Source organism: Thermobia domestica, unplaced genomic scaffold (assembly GCF_964235325.1).
Source record: "Thermobia domestica unplaced genomic scaffold, izTheDome1.hap1.1 HAP1_SCAFFOLD_93, whole genome shotgun sequence".
NCBI lineage: Eukaryota > Metazoa > Arthropoda > Insecta > Zygentoma > Lepismatidae > Thermobia > Thermobia domestica.
Genome location: NW_027655886.1, coordinates 37,501 through 54,086, shown reverse-complemented (window position 1 = coordinate 54,086; position 16,586 = coordinate 37,501). Strand labels below are relative to the sequence as shown.

Here is a 16,586-nt window from a genome sequence, read left to right as displayed (position 1 = left end):
TTAAGCCTTAATTTTGTACCTACCTGACCTACAGAGATGAATTTCATATCAAAGGAAATTTTATTTACAAAATATTTTGATACAAGTTCAAAGAATTGAACCTAAGGTAAAAAATCAAGGAAAACATAAATGTTCTACAGACAGTACCAGCCAAATTGGATATGGCACTAATGGCAGCCATATTGGATGGGGATCAAGAGGGATGTTCAGGAACTTTTAGGATAGTACTGCACTTGATGAAAGGAAACTACTCTTAAAGTTTCATTAAGCTACCAATTTATGCAGGGTTTATCAAAATTTCCTCCCACACATTGGAGTATTTAATAAGAGCGCGAAAACAGTTTCAAGAGGAAATGCTAACTATTAATGAGGTGCAAGACTATCAATGTATGCGAGTTAAAGCAAGTTTATTTATTTATTTATTTAAGTTCAACTTTCGCCTAATAAGAAAATTAACTCTGTCATCGCATTGATTGACGTTTGCATAACTAGGAAGTATTAGGTGAATCTTGAATAGGCGAAAGTTCAAACCCCGTTTATATATATATATTAAGTAATTACGAAGGGAATGGATTTTTTCTTTTCTTTTTTTTTTTTTTTTTTTTTTTTTTTTTAAGAAACTGAACGAATTCTTCGGAACACTCTTAACGTTTTACTGATTTATGTATATTATCATTTCTTTAAAATTTACTCTTTCCGCTTTATCAGTTTTAAACGTTTTTTAAGTTCTTTAAAATATTGTATATCTTCATGGTTCACTACCATTCATACAAAGCGTACGATTATCTTCTTTCCGCCAAATCAGATTGTTGACATCATCAGAATGTAAGTTAGGTACAAAAAAGAAAGTGATAAAAGGAGAAGTAAAAAATAGTGTTTCTATTAAGAAGTGTTGCTTTCTGGTTTAACAATATGTATATACTTCCTGTATGAATTTATTACTTTTATCCCTCCCTCTGTCACTTTCCTTCTGTACTTACTTTCTTTCCTTCCTGAGGATGTCTGGCTTAAGTTGGGCGAAAATTACAAAACAATTATACCTTTTACATGAACAGAAGACGACAGTAAATGTATGTAATGTTTCAATTTTAAAGTTACTAATCTCCTACGCTAATATAAAAGGAAGTTAATCCATATGCGAGGAGCAAACCCTAGTAACAAGAAATAACCCATAATCTCTGCAGTAGATTTTTTATATACTGAATTTTAAATTTTCTCCAAAATCATTTTATTATCCAATTTTCTGTTATCTGCTGAATCTTCCACTGCACTGTGTTCGTTACTGGAAAAGGTTAGTTCGTAGTATGAAAAGACGAACAAACTAAATTTAACAATGAACAAAAGGAAGCTTCCTTTAGCCTAACCAGCATAAACGTGGTAAACTCATAAACGTAAAACTCAAAAGGAAACTCACTAATTGTACAGCATTTGTAGTTAGGACAGGTAAATAATAATAATAATAATAATAATAATAATAATAATAATAATAATAATAATAATAATAATAAACTCTTTGCTAAAGTAATCTTGCTACCTTTTACTTTTCTACCGTAGGATTGAGATCTTTATAAACTATTGTATTATAGTGGAATTTCTGGTTGTAAATTTAGACTAAACTAGAAACATAAAATGATTTGTACCTATTGTCTTTTTCTATTTATGTGAATTCATTGTGTTAAATGTCTAATAAATGCCTGAATACTATAAAATTGTGTTTTTATAATTCCTAGAATCTAATATGCTCCCTACTCCTCACATTTTATCTTTCTTTTTGCACTATCGCCAAAAGTTTTTCTTTAAAATTATTTTGTTTATGCATTTATATTATTTAATTGTTCGAATAAAGAATACTATTCAAATAATCAGATAACTAATATTCGAAAAATCCATTATTCAAATATTGAATTATTCGAATATTAACAGCACTACATTATACACCAAAGAACTCAACTAAAATTGGCAAACTGCTTCGAAATTATTGATTCATATAGAGTATTGCTAGTGACTAGATATAGTTTCTAAATATATACACTGAATGTCAAGCGACAATAATGTGTTTTTCATTTACTTGCTCTAAACTCGAAGCAATTTATAAAAGAACAACGCCTGATGAGCATTCAAAAGTCGTAACATTAACTCGATCGTAATGCTGTCTTTAACATTTAAAACTTAAAAATTTTGTTAGCTTAACAATTAAAACGAATAGACACTATGTTTTAAGTGAAACGAACAAAGCACTAGAAAACATCATTAAAAATGGAGGAATTAGTTGGTTGATTGGTCGGATTAGAGTTTAGCGTTCCTTTCAGCACTATGAGATGTGGACCTACAGCTTAACCTGGGATCCGAGCCACATGAACTCCCACCGGGAAGCTCGTTTGAATTTCCTATTCCTTAGTTAAAAACTATCCATTTTTGTTCATTTTATCATAATCACAATTTCAGAATGTCGTGATACTATTTCATAGACGGATGAAAACATGCATAAAATTCTACTCCTCAGGAAATATGTATAATTGGACCGTGGCACGAAGACATAGGACTCTTTCTGCTACTAGTCACCACCAACGTTACATCATGGAACACAATATTCAACAACTTGTATTCTATGTATCCTCACGGGCTGAGGTGGTCGAGCGTTCACCTCTGGTGCATGGGGTCCTTGGTTTGATCCCAGCTCGCGCCAAGTTAACTTTGTGGTGGACAAACATCGTGTGCGTGGATTTTCTCGGGGTTCTTCCGTTTCCACCCACTTTCTTCATTCCACCATTCCATTCATTACTCATCATCACCGTCTCCTTTAGCCTAGCCGGCATGACCGTGGGACGTAAAACTTAAAAGATTTCATTTAATGTATCCTCACCGGCGATCGAAACCGGAACATATAAATAAACACTATGGGCGGCGATTGGGGGGGGCAAAGGGGGGCAGTTGCCCCCCACCACTTTTTTGAAGTGACCCATTAATGTATATAGAGTTTCATTTGGAAATGTAAAGTTTTTGTGTGTATTACTGGTTCATAGAAAAAAATGTGCCATATATTTTTCGTTGCGTGAGTAGGCCTATGTATTGATTGCCTTCCCGTAGAATTAAGAAACAACAGGAATTGCGTTTTAATTGCCACGGAAAATGGTCCAAAAATTATCCTATTGGAGCACAACAATTCCAGGATACTTTTATTTCTTCTTACAAGGGTTCGATATGTTAGTCAGCCGCTTTTAAACTAATTGAGAGAATATTTCGCCAAAAAAAAAATCTTTCACGAGTTATTCTTTAATTGCACAAAAATCGAAAGTTCCTAAAATGTCTTTCATCTTTCTAATAGTAAGGAATTTTGATTAAAAAGAGAGTAATAAGAAACAACTTGTACCTTCTCCATTGAGTTGTTGATTGTGAGCTTAACGTCCTTTTCAGCAACGAGGCTATATAAGACGGAACCTAGTGATTAACGTGGAATCCGAAACACATGAGCTCCGACCAGGAATCGAAGCCGGGTCTCCCATACTTTTTCCATTGTTTTGCAGTGTAATATACGAGTGAAGTGGTGTGTTTAGGGTGTACGAGTGTATATACAATTAAATTTAGTGAATTCGACATAACTCTAGGTTTTATAACTGGAGTGTGGAGTGATTCTAAGTATTGTTGTGTTTTGATATGTGTCAAAGAAAGTGAAAACTGCACCTAATGGCAACGAACATGTTTCGGGAAGCTGCAGAAGTATTTCCTTAAATGTCGTAGCATATGCTTGTAGTAATTTCTGTCTTTCATTTTCTAAGAGTGTGGAATTAAAAATATAAGTTGTTCATTAATCTCCAATTTCAATATAACTTCTACAGAACAAGCTTCATTATTCATTACTATGATTAATATTATCCTATCTATTTATTTGTTTTGCAAATTTCTTATTAAATACTCTGATCACACAATTTTCCAGACAGAATTTTAAGATGTTCATGAGCAAGGAGTCAAATCTCTTCTTACACCTTCGTTGTTTAAAAGTACAAAGGGGTAGTCCCTACTTGCGTTGCTCTTATCAATTTGCTTAATAAAACATGAAATACGTTATACGATATTTAAAATAAAAAAATAGTATCCTATTAGTTATTCAACCTTTCGTCAAATAGAAACAAACAAGGAAACTAACATTAATATGCAAATATTCAGGTCTTGCCCCCCCTCCCCATTTTTTACGTTCAATCGCCGCCACTGATGAACACCATATGGAAGAAGAAAAAATACACAGGTGTACCTAATGTGAGCTGTGAAGTAGGTCTGTCTATAGAAGATTTTTTCATTTGCGGACTTCTTACCAATATTTTAATCTTCCTTTTAATACTTTCACCTGATGGTAGAGTATGAAACATCGTAAAATTGGAACTTTCATTTTTGAATGGCATGTTTAAATTTGCATACTATTTCGACAGAAAGAAAAGGAAAAACCGAACAGAAAAATATATTTCTAAACTTTGCTGTTGACTGCACTTTTTTGTACTAATGCTATGCTAAATAGTAATATCCTAGATACATATTAGATTGGTCTGGAGTTTAGAACGCTTTTGCGGCATTAAGGGTATATCAGATGAGTACCTACACGACATCTTGATGTGATAGCCAAAATACAAGTACTCCTACACGTGTAGAAGAATCCAGTGTTCTGCATTACCGGGAGAATGCTAATCCATACATATAGCTACGAGAAAGTTTATCAGTGAAAGAGAAATCATCATTGTAAGAACCTTCCCGCTGCAGTTTCCTTCACAGTCCTTCCTATTCCAGCAATAATAATAATTTAAAAAAAAAATCCTTAGTAGTTTCGCTCCTGAAGTAATTTAGTAGCCTAGTTTATTGTATCAATCACCGAATGGCAATGAAACGCCCTATTTCCACACTGCAACGTACCACAGGAAACGAGCGCCTCTAGTGACGGCTTTCGAAACTCCTGCCACTCATCAACAACCAAAAAACTTCTCCCGCCATCTATTATTAATTTTTATAATTACGAAAACCAAATAACGAACGATCTTGTGAGAGTACATCTTTTAATACTGCAAGTACAATACTGTGTAATTGTACAATACAAACGACTGGAATAAAGAAGTATGTGAATACGGAAATAATTAATTAAATAAAATAAAATTATAAAAGAAGCAAATTACAACTTAGGATCTGAAACAACATGAACTACAGATCGGCCAATTCTACTTTCTGAACGAACTCTAAACTCAACTCTAAATACCTTGCACACGGTTTAATGACTAAACCGTGTTTAACGAGTGTTAAATGACTCAGCTGTGACACTGTAAGTAATCAACTTTTGTGGCAAAATAACAACTACTATATAATATTACTATTTGTTAATAAAGCTGTTTACATCCTATTCTTTATTTAAATCGCCTTGGTCTACACTTGAGTAAGACTCAGACTTTTGATTCGAACTAAATACAATCCAAATACTTCTTTCAATATGCAATAACCATTTATGCAGCATATATGCGTAATTGATATTGTGTTTATTGTTGAAATAATAAATGCTTAGATAGATCTAAAACTGCAGCGGTCCCCTCTTTAGTCTCTACGGTTTTTCTAATTATTGTTTAATGTTGCGATACCAATGTGTGCCACAGAATCCTAATTGAATATTTTCGTAACAACGTAGTGTTTTTGTCCAAAGATTTTGAGGCTTAACACTGTATATATATATATATATATATATATATATATATATATATATATATACAGTGGAGTCTCGTTAATTCGAACTTGGATAATTCGAAATATTGGATAATTCGAATAGAAGTCCATTCCCCTTGAAAATTGTATTGAAAACAATAGTAAAAAATCGCGGATAAATCGAACTTTTGAACCTATGTTTTGGATAATTCGAAGTAAATACAGTTGAAAATTTTTAATATTGGACAGATGTAAAGAGAGAAATACAGTTTTAACGTGTTTTCAGTTATCCAGATGCAGCCATAGGGAAGAGTAATACAAAAGATAAATAGAAAATTTATGTAATCATAAAGATGAAGGTGAGTTGGTAAGAAGTAAAGATAGAGAACGTGTGCCAATCTCATCTTGTTTCAGAATTGCTTGAAAATTTAAGATGAATTATTGATAAAGTCAACCAAATGTTATTAATATCGTATTCCACGCAATACATCAAATTCAAGATTTATTGACCGTACAAAAACAATCAAATTTAAGCAAATGAGGTTTACGACTTCTTGAAAGTGAGAACAGAATATTCAAATTGTTACTAGTGTTTAATTGTTAGGGCTATTCAATGTATGTTGTAGTGTTGTACGTAAATATATTTTCCATTGTACACGTAGTTTAAATTATGTGGAGTCAATGTCGTTTGTTAGTTTGCGGTATTCGATCACGCAAATAATAAACTGCTTTAAAGGTAAAGTCTGCACCATATGAATATGTTTTTGATGCACAGTACTTTGGTTTCTTTGTTGCTACATATATATGTGAAAATGAATGTTGTTGGATAATTCGAATTTTGGATAATTCGAAGTTTTTTCGTGTCCCCTTGGACTTCGAATTAAAAAGAGTCCACTGTATATATATATATATATATATATATATATATATATATATATATAAATGCTCAGTATATATATAATTACCCATAAATCGTTGGAGGTGATTTCTCATATGAAAATAAGAGAAGTATTCATATGGACCTGTGGGGAAAAGTGCATAGTTTCATAGCAAAAGCTGTCCAAAATCGTCAAAAAAGTAAACTTCAATACGCACTATTTCGAATTCGAGAAAACGTGGAGTAGCGGTCCATATCAGCGTGAAGGAAGTCATACATACGTAATCCAAAAATGTATATTTCATCAATGTGTAATGGGTGTGTTAGGGATTTTCTATATACTCTCAACAGAAACCACACAAAATATGCTCTAATTTCAAGGTGAGTCTAAAGTAGGCAAAGGATAAGCCTTGACAACAGTGAACAATAAATGCTTCAGTGGAAAGTCGGAAGTGTTAGGGATCGCCAGCTCCATGGTCCCTTGTGTTCGGAATAACGTGTGCTGTAATGTATTTTGTCACGGCATATTTTATTTTATTTTTTCACGTACAAGCGTGAAACAAAACATCGCAGCACGTATTATTTCGAACACGAGGAACCGTGGCGTTGGCGGTCTCTAACACTTCCGACATCCAGCTTGAAGCCATCTGTGTTCACTGTTGCCAAGGCTTTTTCCATTTATCTACTTAGGACCCCACCTTGAAATCAGAGCATATCTGAAAATTAAATTGGGTAGGAAATTCCTTGCACATTGATGAAACAAGCATTTCTGATTGCGTATATATGACTTTCCTACATTGATATGGACAACCACTTCCCAGTTTCTCGAATTCGAAATAGCGTGTGTTGAAATTTATCTTTTCGACGATTTTGGGTTGCCCAATCTTTGAAACTATGCACTTTCTCCCATAAGTCCACCTGGACTTTATATCTTGTTTTTATATGAGGAATCACGTCTTACAGTTTGTCGGTATAGTACATTAACACTCTGTATCTTAAATATTATCTGATTAATTTTAAAACATGTCAGTAAGACAGATGGTCATAAACGCCTAACATCATAACGCGCCAGGTTTTAGTCGCGTGATTTTGGGTAGGATCCTACTTTGGATTGTAGTTGTGTCAGATTTCGTTTCAAAAAGATCGGTGCAGAAAACAGGCTTAAACTCTAATAAAGTAATGCTGATACCACAGGATAAACAACTTCTTAAATTTGTGATAGCTACACTCCAGGACCTATGTGGTCACAGAGCACTGCTTGTTTGGGAATGCGGAAGCTATACACTTGAACACAGTTTGTGACAACTACTCAGAAGTTTCCACGGTAGTTTTATCGACAGGAATCACCAACAGGAACATACTCTTCAACGCATACCAAAGAAAGAAAAAAAAATCTGTATCTGATACGAAACCAACAAATCTCCTGAACCTGTTCGATCAGAAGAAACTGCTGCTCGAGCGTCTAATACCACTCACTCAGATACAAGAAGTCGATTAGAGGGGATGCCATGGCTCTGAACCTTCCCGGATCCTCAAGAACTGTCATGGCTACGAAGTCCGGTTAGCCACTAACAATTAATAATAAACAAGAAAGATTTCAAAGCTATCGAGTACCATTTGATTTGTTCAATACAACATGCTGCATTATTTTTGATCTGATGAAGCATCTATACGATACGAGTTATCAAGCAGAATTCCTGCTTCTTAGCCATGAACTTCATCAGAGGCATTTGCGTAGTCCAAAAGTAACTATGATCATCGTAATATATGATTTGGCCTTACAGTTTCAATGATAGTAACCGTGGAATGTTACATAGATATGCTGAACAACTTCTTTGAGTCCACGAATGAATACTATCTCTAATCGAGAGATGGTGTGGTTCCAGCAAAACGGAGCAACATTACACAGGGAGATGCCTGCCTTATTCTCGGAAGCATTTCACAACTTCGAGACTTGGTGTACCTATAACGTTCTCAAGACGTTTCCCTTCTGATTTTCAGAGCACATGGTAAAGTACTGTGTACTCAAGAAACGTAGCAACACTCCACTATCTCAAACATTGTATAATCCATAAAAAAAAATGAAATGGAATGAAATCCAGTCAGTTTTCGCCCTACGGTTATACCGTGTAGGCTAAAGGAGACAGTGATAGTGAGAATGAATGAAATAGCGAAATGAAGAAAGAGGGAGAAAATGTGACATCCCTGAGAAAATTCACGCACATAATGTTTGTCCACCATAAGTCACCTGGCACAAGTTGGGATCAAACCAGCGACCGCATGCATCAGAGGTCAGCGCTATGCCACAGAGCTCCTATTACTGCTCTATATAACTTACGAGACTGAAACATCCACGCAAGTAACGGCAAACTTCGTAATGAAATTCCAACAAAGTACGCAATATAATGAAGACTATTTGAAGATTGTTTCATGCACAGAAAATCAAGTATGCGTGTGTGTATGTGTACATACTTATATATATATATTTAAGATCTCATTGTTGGTAAAGTCCAGGGGACAAAATAATGAATGAACGGTATTTCTAACGTATACTTGTTGATGAGAGAATATGAAAACAGACCAGTAGCTGCTATAGTTGTTTTAATCTCTACTTGTCTATTCAGATTTACTCGCAATTCTACAAATATCCACTAATGCGTACGTGATTTGACTACAAACCACATATACTTCGGAAGAAACTTGTTATTTTCCTATCGTAAAATTACAAATCAATCTTACAGCAATTCTGTCTCTGCACAGTCTCAAAACTAAAGGCTCTCCAACAACATCAGTATCCATTATCAAAGACTGTCGAGGTATAAAACATATGTAACACCAGGACTTCAGTAAGCATAGATTTCAGGGGAAATTTTCATCTCTGTATCCGTATTCGTGCGCATAAATATTTCTTGATAATGCCAAATTTTCTTTACACAAGTTTATAGTTTTTTTTTTTTTTTTTTTTTTTTTTTTTGAGTATGTGATTTTTCTGTATATGTGAAAAAAACGCTGAAACAGACTAGTCCTTTGATTCGAACGTCTTGTTCATTGTAAGTAAATACTCATAGTATGTTCGTTCCAACTCACTGCAATTCTTAGAAGTGTCAACTATTAAACTCTTTTTGTTACGAATAGTTTCCATATAATTCTTCCAAAGTTTACGAAATTTAATGACACTTTTTCGTTAAAGAAGAGACCACAACAAATATACAATGAATAAAACAACTTACAAGAATTTATCTGGTATTGTCACCATTGTCTTCTTTTCATCTCTTAATTTTAAAAAGGGACTGAAGAGGAAAAATCAGGTTTATCAAATTAATAGAACAGGTATTATGTGTTTCATCAATACCGTGATGAATTTTATCATTATTAGTATAATACCGTTCCGGCAGGAATGCATTTACCTGTTTAAAGTATTTATGAATACCTTATACAAAGACACATTGAAATAAACTGAAACATAGCCTGCTACTTAAAAGAACTATATATTTACTTACCGAATGCCATTTTCAACTCGTTTGTTTTAACTGTTCTCTTCCACTTCCCATCATGTGTTGTTTCCTTCGCTACTGGTTGCACAACACATGAACTGAAAAAAATAATAATAATGACAATTAGTGTATTCAAAAACAGCTAATTTATTATATGTATGCTTTTATCCAATCTTAGCAAATATTAACCATCAGGAAGAAATCTATACGAGAATGAAACATGATATGTCACTTTTTGGTCATTTTCTGATGTTTCGTTCCGGTAGTTCGACACACTGAGATGTATTTTTTGATTTGATTTGAATTTAGCGTTCCTCTCAGCAACGACACTATACGAGACGTGGACCTACAGATTAATGTGAGATTTGAACCACATGAGCTCGCCTGTTAAAAAAGAATGTTCAAATGGAAAAATAAGTTCCAAAATTTCCTTTAGGTTCTCACAATAAAGAAGGTAATATTTTAACATTGCGGCAATTTTACAAAGTACAGTATTCATAAGTTATTCGCTTTCCTTACAAATATTTGATCTATTTAGGCAAGAAAACTCTACCCAAAAGAAAAACCAGTAATTACACATAGTAAAAAAAACAAACTTGAAAAAAATTAAAATGCAATTTTACTTTGCGTTAGCTTAAGAATATTTGGGGGAGAGTTCTACTAAACCTCTCATCCCCCTTGGTACGAACTCTGAAATCCATACTTTTGCTTGTTCCAATAGTTTGTTTTTATGTTCCATTAGTTTATTCCTATTATAATGAAATGAGACAATGTAGATAGCTGAAAGAATCAGAAGTTATATATTACTATATATTCTTCTATTTCTAATTACGAAAGTTTATTCTTTGATTCTGATTAAGGCGTCACATTACTGAACATTAGTCACCAACAGCTGTCAACTCTGCACGCTCAAATCTTCTTTTGAACGTCAGGAGACCGAAGCTCCTCCACTCTGCTGCCTTCGTGTACTACACACAGAGTAGCACATCATGTTCGCAGCGCTGCTGTGCGGTTAGTGTGATGTGAAATGAATATAAGCAATGGGAAAGCAAGCAGGGAGTCTACTTAAAATTTTAAGAAAAATTCTGACGACTGTAACGTTACAGGAAAAAGAAAGAAAAAAAGCAACGATGTGATAATATAATATTCTCAATATTATAAAAATATCTTAAGGAATAACAGGCAACGTACAATATTTGGTGGCTCACGTGCTCCTGCGAAATGTAAAAGGCGACGCTATTGCATGAAATTATGGAATTTCCTTCTCGCACAGACAATTCGTGAAGGCACATCTGCGATTCGCGGGATACACTTTACGCAATTTTTCGATTTCTAGACAGAAGCAAGTAGACAATTTTGAAGAGTAAAAAAGAAATGGATAATTCTAGAAATAAAGCCAATTACACCGTAGACTAGCCGTCCTGAATAAAGATTCCATTAGATTCTTTAAAAAAAAAAAAAAAAAATAGTTCCTGAAAATCAGGAGCCAGAGATAAAAAAACCGCCCTTACTAAAATAAATTTTAAAAAATAAAAATTCGGCTTGTTGGAAAACTGAAACGTTGGAAACCTTTTCTTAAAATAAAAAAATAAAAAAAACAATAAAAAAAAACCTATAGATCCTAACCTTCAGTGCTACTCACATAATCTCGTTTCCTCCGACTGCGGAACAAATCTTGTCGTGCAAAAATATGCAGAACGGAAATAAAGATGCCGATTAACAACACAGACCAGCGATTTTCAAAATTTTCAAGAGAAATATGATACACGCTTATATCACAACGACAGGGCATTGCATGAGTAGTCAGTTCATTTATGCGGCGTACCTTTCAGGTAAGTATTAGCGGAAAAAAAAAAGAAAATAAAAATTAATGTATTTAAGATGCATTTATCTACAAGGAAACCTTGTTTTCTTTCCTTCTCCTCGGGAGTGTTTTTATGTGGAAGTTAGGAATGTTAGTGATCCGATTATTTCAAAAATTTCTAGGTGAAATATATTACATCAAATCTAAATAATACTGCATAAATAGTTAATTTATGCATACATGTAAGGTGCATATAATGCAACCCTTCATAAGAAAAATATTATGGAGTATACTGTATTTATTTGTACGTGTTTTTAATGTTAAAGAAAACAAAACGAAACCAAAAGAAAAGAATAAGGTTACAAGAAGTTACTTATAAAGGTGAGAAACAGTAAGTCATCTGTATGCAAAACTAGCTTGTACTGACCAACCAGCTAATGTTGGTGCGTGGTTTTTGCACTTGCTTTTCCTTTATGCGTATACTCATTTTCACTTCACGTACTGCACCCTACGGAGGTACCCCAGTTTGGGCTCAATACTTTCACTCTGCCCTAAGCAGAAAATGACTGAAATCTTGCTTGTAGTGACCACCTAAGACTGTTGTCTGAAATTACAAATGTGGTAGTAAGAAAACATGCAGTAGCCTTGGTAGCTAAGTCTACTATTTCACTAAATGCTGTTATAAGATGAGTGAGTTTTATTAAACATTGAAATTGATTGCACTATTAAAAAAAAAAAAAAAAAAAAAAAAAAAAAGTGATCACGAGGAGCCGTAACCAAAATGGCGCAGGCAGAACCCCGAATTCTCCAGTCTTAAAAACGAAATTGTTATAAACTCATTGTAGATATGGCTAAGTAGTGACGCCAGGGATGTCCACACACTATCAAAATTGAATTAAAATAAAAGAAAGCACAAAAACAGGACTTGTATTAACCGAACACATGCGGTCAGTGAGGGTAATTATGAGACATTTCTTATACAAAGTAATTATGAGAAACTCCTCACTGATCTTCAACCACTGTAGGCAAATACAAATTAAGTGCACAGTCATTTAGTAACATCCTTCACAATGCTCTGTCTACATTTTTAAGTTTCGGTTTACAAAAGTTTGGATTTTTTTTTTTTTTTTTTTTTTAACAAACTCATTCAAACACTTTTGTTTTAAAATTTGAAATCCTATCATTAAATTCTATATCTACTCGTGCAATAACATCACTGTTGTGAAACCAATGGGTATTGGTGGAAGCCTGGTAGGTCAGCAGTTATAGGTTAAGTTGAATTTGTTCCTTGGACTTTTGTTTCAGTTACATTTTTTTCCTTGTTGTATCTCATTTTGCTTATATGGAGGGTAATTATGAGACGCGTGCTAGATTAATGTATTTGAGAAATAACTAGAAAATGAAATGAAATCTTTGAGTTTTACGTCCCACGGTTATGCCGGTTAGGCTAAAGATGGTGATGATGAATAATGAATGAAATGGTGGAATGAAGAAAGTGGGAGGAAACGGGCGAACCCCGAGGAAACTCCCGTGGTGTTTGTCCACCACAAAGTTCACTTGGCGGGGACTGGGATCAAACCCAGGACCCCAAGCACCAGAGGTGAACGCTCTACCACTGAGCGACCGTGGCCAAGAGAAATAACTAGAATCTATTCTAATATGTTAAGTTTCGTAAAAGCTGCATTCTGTAGTTTAGGCAGTCCTATAATCTTGCTTCTTTGTAACTTTCAAAATTATATACCTACATTATTTTGTTGAAAATAGCCTAAGCTGCATATCAATTACTATAAACAATAACTGAAAGGCTTGAAAAGGCATTCACATATCTAAGATTCAGAAACAAGCTACTCCTTATTTTCCGTAAACCAGCTGTTTTTTTTCAAAAAAGCCAACTGGTTTAAACAAAAAACGAAAAATAATTGGAAAAGTGTAAGTGTTCGTAAAATGTTGATGAACACACATTTGTGGGTTATCGCATGTCACTCCCGCATATTATTCGTATTATATTCAGACCTAAATTCCCCATTCATTACTCAGAGAGATTATACTACAAAAGAATTTTTTTTTTTTTTTTATAAGTTTATGAATGTTTCTTTTGTGATGTCTTATAGTGTGTTATTATTTATATGCAATTACAACCAAAGAAAAATTCTAAATATTGTTTCGTTTTAATAATGTTTACTATTGATAAAATACATCGAAAGACATTACTTTTGAGGGGGAAGGGGGGTCACATAAACCCCACGAAAGGCATTTACTGAAATCAGAAAGTATCTTTGGTATCTATTTATGTATAAATGGGTCAGAGCCAAAGTGGATTCAAATAATTCTTATCTTTATTCACTTTTCCTACTGATATGCAAATTAAGTCGTTGTATTTCTTTAACTTGGACTAATAAAAGTCGCAGTAAACTAACTTCGACTTAATTAGTTCTTCTGTACTCTTCAGTATTTTGAAATTGTCCATATGTAATTCTGAACAATGGTTTCACTTGTGCAACTGTTTATCTTTTTGTCCTTCTCAAATGATTCTTGACAATTATATTAAAAGCATGTAAAGACCAGTACAAAGTATCAGGAGTCCTTCGTGAATGAATCGGCAGACGTATCACATTTGTGGCCAATTAGTTCCGCTTTCGAGTTCAAATGGAGAACAATTTGTTTCGGATGTAAGTCGAGAAGTGGTTTGGACTCTGCTTTAAGCTTATGTGACCCCTTCCAGCATAACCCGGTTGTTGCATAATAACACCAAGGTGAAACAAACTTATTTCTGTCCATATGTGATATAAATACATAGAGCAAATTATTTAAAGCAATAAAACCTGGTTTAAACCAAAGAAACCAGGTTTAAATAAAAAAAACGGGTTTTTTGGTTTTTACAATAAAAACCATGGTTTTTGCCAACCCTTGCGTAAACAAAGGTATATATATTTTTTTCTAGGCCACATAGAACTGTTAGTTTTTCAGTGATATACAAGTTGTGTACACCAAATGAAAGCTTGCGTTTTCTTCATTTACACCCAATTACCCTCATGGGGATAACTGCGTGGAAATCAGACCAACAACAATAAAAATGTTATAACATCAATAGTAAAGATGTCGAAAGCCTACCACTATCACAGTAGATGCTGAAGAACCTGAAACATACAATCAGTTCTTCAAAAACTAGAAAAACACCTATAACCAGTGAGAAAAAAGTTGACGGAAACATACCCCACTTTTACCCTATAGGCCTATTATAGTCAACTCACAAAAATGTTAGAATAACATCAGTAGCTATTTTCACTTTCTTTCTTAGTTATTTTCTTGTAACTCAGCCAAATATTTGTATATCTTCATGTAATAAACACAAAATAACGACGACTTCTTTGTCTTACAATTGGACTCCTTCATATCTCAATATCACATACAGAAAGCTAGGGACAACAGGTGTATCATACTTGTCCCTTTTGGATGGAAATTATGAGACAGCACAAATTTGACATTTACTCATCAACTTATGAAATGACAGGAAATTTCTTGGCAGCAAATTGTTACTCTATTAGCCTTCTGCTTTTAAAAGTAATATAAGCTGACTGAATAACATGGAAAAGTTGTAAAATCTGTCTTATTATTACTCTCACTGATTCTACTACAAAACGACCTAGATTGTTGATACATAGTTCTCTCAAAAATAATCTTATATATAACATGAAATTACAACACAATAGTTACAACAATTATGTTTACCTGCGCGACGCTGCATATACAATACGACTGTTGAGGTACTAACAGTTTATTAAAACTACAGGGTCGCGGATAAGAGATGGCGCTGTAAACATTAAGTATTGGGGAGCTCTGCTCTGTTCTTATTCAATTTTTACTATTTACATTTCAATATTCATAATTACAACAGGCTAATTCGGCCATTTTGGCATGAGCCATCTTAATACATAATCTTATTTCACACAATTTTTATTTAAAAAAAAAATTAGTGAAACAGTCCACAGGGCTCTAAGGCCGGGACTTCCTTTGGCCTATGTTTAGCAGAAGGGGTCCAGCTCTTTTCTCTAAAAAATGTTACAATTTTGATAATTTCTGTTCACATTCGGTTAGTTTATGGTAGGTTAGGTTAGTTTAGTTTATGTTATATTAGTGTAGGGGTCCCGCACAATTTTCCAAAAAATGATAGAATTTCGCTCATTCCTACCAATATTAGGTTAGTTTCGGTCAGTTCAGGTTAGCGTAGGTTAGTTTATGTTAGGTTAGGTTAGATTTGGTTACGTTATGTTACGTCTAAGTACTTGCATCATTCATTTCTCCTGTAAATTTTGTGTTTTTATAGTGCTTCTGGACCCCTTGTACTAAACATACTCCCTTCCTTTATATAAATCTCCCATAAGGGAGGTAACTGAAACTGGAACTGCAGAGTATATGTATTGACATCTACTCGGCCCCATATTCTCAATCTGCGTATACAAAAAGTTACTTGTTTAAATTGGTGACTTTCCCCCTTCCCTTATAGTTGTTTGTATGCTGAGTTGCTCAATATTTATTTCAATTTAAGTAACTTTTAAAGCAATCATGAGCTAAATTTATACATCGCAATTTCCTGCAATTCAGCTTTTAGGTTCGGGAATAATTAAGCTAGTTTCCTTTATACTTGTTTCACATGATCATATTACAATATGTTATTGTAACAGTTGCTCACAACTTAATCATTTCACCACAAATGAAACTGTACAATATGCTGTTTGTATCG

The 16,586-nt window shown here is 33.8% G+C and overlaps 1 protein-coding gene across 2 annotated transcripts in view; it reads right to left on the bottom strand.

Moving 5' to 3' along the window:
* Positions 1 to 16,586, bottom strand: part of rdx (BTB/POZ and MATH domain-containing protein rdx) — a 574,233-nt gene that overhangs the window by 557,317 nt on the left and 330 nt on the right. For both annotated transcript variants that reach the window (XM_081747187.1, XM_081747190.1), the window contains exon 2: positions 10,048 to 10,139. The gene's annotated coding sequence lies outside the window, so the exon portion shown is untranslated. The remainder of the gene's footprint in view (positions 1 to 10,047; positions 10,140 to 16,586) is intronic.